The 4,587-nt window shown below is 37.4% G+C and overlaps 1 pseudogene; it reads right to left on the bottom strand.

Annotated features, from left to right (window-relative positions):
* Nucleotides 1–2,912: 2,912 nt before the first annotated feature.
* On the bottom strand, nucleotides 2,913–3,506 carry LOC102830640 (annotated as a pseudogene).
* Between the last annotated feature and the right edge of the window lie 1,081 nt (nucleotides 3,507–4,587).

Genomic DNA, 4,587 nt, shown 5'->3' on the forward strand with positions numbered 1-4,587 from the left:
AATTATACAAAGAAGCAAATATTGCTGAAATTTTATTAGACACAAAACTCTTAGTGTGATGTCATTCTGGAATAAGTTCTCTGGTTAAAAAAACAAAGAGTAGGCAGTGTTTCTGGCCAAAAGAGAATATACCAGTTACCACAGCTGATAATATTCCTTACTCCAAACACACTAAACAAGACCACATTAGAAAAGTTGAGTGTTTTTGCATAAACACCATCTACTGTAATCAAGTATTTTAAAAAAATGTGCAAACAATTTGATCTCTGTATGATTGGGCAGTGAACTCAGTCAATATTGTGAATAACTGTCAGGAACTGAAATCTAAGCAGGACTTAAAGAAAACTAAGGACTTAGAGGAAACAAAAAGTTGGCTTGCAATGAGAAGTTTCACAACATTCCTTACGTAAACTCAGAAATTTAATTACTGCTATGCTGAACTGGTTTTGTTTCTATTTTTCATTGTTAAAAAATTTTATCTAAACTTGAATCATTTCCTGTCTTGACAACTGCAATATCTCTTTCCTATACTATTAAAGGAGTCTTGGTGTGGTGTTGTGGGGTAATGCACTGGATGGTAAACTCAGTTTGAACCACAAGATCAGCGGTTCATGCTCAACAGCTGCTCCTCGGAAACACTATACAGGGTTTTATGGGTTGGAACTGACTCAATGGCACTTAACAACAAAAACAAATGCTATTAAAATTCAAGTCGCTACTGCTAAAGAAGTTTGCCTTGGTCATTGCCTAGTAGGAACCCTGAGCCATTACATACCCACCTGTATACACAGATCCCTACCTTATCTAAAGTCCCGCATAGTTGTTTATATCATGTGTGTTTCACCATTTCATTTACTTCTTGATCTTGTTCAATAACTCTCAGCCCCTGCTAACATGCAAGCTCCATAAGAACACATTCTAGTCTATTTCATTCACAGATGTATTTTCACTGTTTAGAATAAAACCTGCCATGCATTAAACGCATGCTATGTTTTAATTACTTTATGAATGAATCACTTTGTCCCTGCACATTGAAAGTCCTTATACTTGACTTTGCTTTGTTTCATTTTTACCTCTTTCATTTTCTTTGATTCTTCTCACTATGCACTCTCCATGAATATGCAGGTTTTAGTTCTAGGATGACTCATCTGTACTGGATGTTTCCAAAGGTTGGCTGGAGGCTGACTTCAAAAGGTTAAGACCTGGAGCAGTGTTTCTCACCCTTGCCAAAGTGTGGTGCTCAAACAAGAGAATAAGCAGAGAATGAAGAAAGCTGAAGTCTAAAGCATCAGTCAATAATCTCCTGGAACCTGTGATTAGAACAACTGATTCAATTCATGGCTTCCTTCCTGGGCTTAAGGGCAAGATAAAGACATTGGCATCTGCATTTAAAGAGAATTGATACTTTTGATAGATTTCACTGAAACATGGTTCCTTCAAATCAAGGCAGGACCACTACTGGTCCAAGATATGGCAGATAGAACTTGTGCATCCAACACAGAGATGGCATTGATCAATGGATTCTAGATAGGGCGATTCAACAGTCTCCTAGGCATTCTCCCTGGGACCCCTATTAGCAGAATCTTTAGAGATGTGGTTTGCACATCTATACAGGGTAGCTTCAAAATATTGTGGAAAAAAATTCCCTTATGTTTTCATTCCATCCTTCCATGATCTTTTTGAAGCCCCATGTATGTTTGAAGAGTCACCAAATGTTTCTCAGGCCAACATTTGCCAATCAGCAAGCTTAGAAGAATTTTTTGTTTGTTTGTTTTTACTGTGGTAAAGATTTATTAGTCTGTACAGTTGGTTTCAGTAAGCTATTGACTACTTGTTACAGTAAGTGATCAAGATTTTCATTGGAACAGAATTTTTCCATTCACATCAGAATCTGGAAGCATTATGCCCTTCTCAAATTGTCATTTAGTGTTTCTAGCTTATTTTCTCCCCTCCCATTCCTCAAAATACAGAAATAGGTTTGTATATCAACTAGTCATTTTCTTAAGATTCAGACAAAGTCAAACATTATACAAGTTACAGGGGAGGTATGTGGACAAACATAACCAACATTTATGAAAAAAGGGAGTTGATTTAAAAGTCATAAGAACTACATAAACACACTATTCATGTCCTTCTGAAACCAAAACGGGGAAAACCTTACTGCCATCTCCCAATTGCCACATAAGTAAAATGTTACACAGAAATGTGACTGCCAGGTACATACACAGAATTAAAACTCAGTTAAACAACTGAGATACTCATTGAAGTCAATTAAAAAGACTGAACTTCTTTAACTTATCAATGCTAGTAGTTTAGAAGCATCATCAGAACAAACACAGATTTCATTATAAATTGGCCTGGGCTACTTTCTGTTAGAATTTTTTTTTTTAATACTAAAAGAGAATCTGTCAACAAACATCCTAGAAAAGGTGTGGAATCATGCTCTTTATTATTCCTGAAAGGAATTTTGCCAGGTTTCATGAATATGTATATCTCCCAATGTTCCCTAGGAGTTCTAGATACCAAGTAATTTGATAATCAATAGGAGTATTTAAGCAAAAGGAGATCAAAAGCAGACCTTGTATCAACAGATACTAAATAGATGGATATTTTTTAAATTACATGGTAACTGTAAATCATGAAATCAAATGTACTTAAAAGGTACACCTATTTTACGTTACATTAATAATTAAAAAAAAAACAAAAACTTGTAGACTGCAAACTGTGCATGCTTACCATATAACATGTTACCTTGGAAAGCCGATGAGTAAGATTTCCTGCAAATATTTACTGTCATGATACAAAACAAATATGTGCAAACTGCAAAGTCCCTAAAACAGCAGTTAAAGAGTTTATATACAGAAAGATGTCATTATCTGATCAAATATGCCAGAGAAGGAATTTCCCAATGTTTATAGCACAGAACAGTAACCACCACAGGCTCCTTCTCCGTGGCCTTCTTCTCTATCCAACAGTTTTACTCCTTTATTCTAGTTCTTACTTTCCCATAGTCCAGGGATCTGGATGATCTTTTCAACGAGTTCCTCAAAGGCACATTGTATACCATCACAGGTTTTTGCACTTGCCTCTATAAATAACATGGAATGCTTTTGTGCAACTTCACGTTTTCCTTATCAATCTTATTTCCAACTAGTATGTTAACTATGTCATTTTTCGTGCAGTATGTTTCCTATTCATTGAACCAATTATCCAGTTTAACAAAGGTTCTCTTCTTGTGACATCACAGACTAATAAAACACCCTGAGCACCTCTATAATAGCTGGGAGTTAATGTTCTGAACCTCTCTTGACCAGCAGTATCCCATATTGCAAGTTTAGCTTTATTGCCATTCACTGATATTGTTTTCACCTTGAAGTCAACACCTATTGTTGCTGCAATTCTGGGTCAAAAGTATCATCTGTGAACCCCAAGAGCAGGCTGGACTTGCCCACCCCACTCTCGCCAATGATGAGGATCTTAAGTGTAGTCAGCACGTCCTTGTCCATCCTAACCCAGCTCCCTTTTGACCCAGCTGGCTGCCCCTTAGAAGATTTTTAAGGACACTTCTAAGCCTAAGACACTATGACAATGAGGTAGTAGTGGCTCTCCATGGAGATGGAACATGCTGTAAGGCAGGAAATATTTGTGGGTATATTTCAGGTTGTCTGTGTTTGAAAGTGTGCTTTACTTAGTAGGCAGAAGTTAAGGCTACTACACATTCTACAACAAATTGTCCGACATCCTACAAAACTTTCGGATGGACCACCAGACCCGAATGTAGGCAAAATCCTCTATAATTATCAGAGCCTGATTCTGTTTCTTATATAAGTACAAAGTCTTTTTTGTACAGTTTTCATATATATTGAATTTTCAGAAAGGCAGCTACCATGAGGGAAAGTTGACCTTTGTTTTTCTTGTAAATGTACTAAAGATTTTGCAATATGGGGGGGAAAGCCCATCACTGATGGCAAAACCACTCATGATGTAAAATTCAGTGAGCCACAGACTGTTCTAGCCCTTCAGCTGCAGTGGCCTTCGTTACAGAATTCTCTACATGTGGCTGCAAGCATACAGAAATGAATATTGAATAACTTTATATTTCTCCTTTACATTATGATTAGGTCACTATATTTAAATTTTTAATATCATGTATGTTGTTGTTAAGTGCTGTCGAGTCAATTCCGACCCATAGCAACACTGTATAGGATTTCTGAAGAGTAGCTGGTGAGCTTGAACTGCCAACTTTGCAGTTCAAATTACTTTGCAGTCTGGCACATTAACTCACAGCGCCACACCAGGACTCCAATACCATGTATGTTGTTGTTGTTGTTGTTATGTGCCATGGAGTTGGTTCTGACTCATAGCAACCCTGTACAGGATTTCTGAGGCTATAAATCTTTACGGAAGCAGAAAGCCTCCTGGGGAATAGCTGGTAGTTTTGAACTGCTGTCCCTGAGGTTCACAGCCCAATTCATAACCACTACGCTACCAGAGCGCCTTAATATCATGTATGTTGTTGTTGTTATATGCCATGGAGTCGGTTCCGACTCATAGTGACCCTATACAGGGTTTCCGTGGCTGTAAATA

The sequence above is a fragment of the Chrysochloris asiatica genome, unplaced genomic scaffold (genome assembly GCF_000296735.1).
Source record: "Chrysochloris asiatica unplaced genomic scaffold, ChrAsi1.0 scaffold00150, whole genome shotgun sequence".
Lineage (NCBI taxonomy): Eukaryota > Metazoa > Chordata > Mammalia > Afrosoricida > Chrysochloridae > Chrysochloris > Chrysochloris asiatica.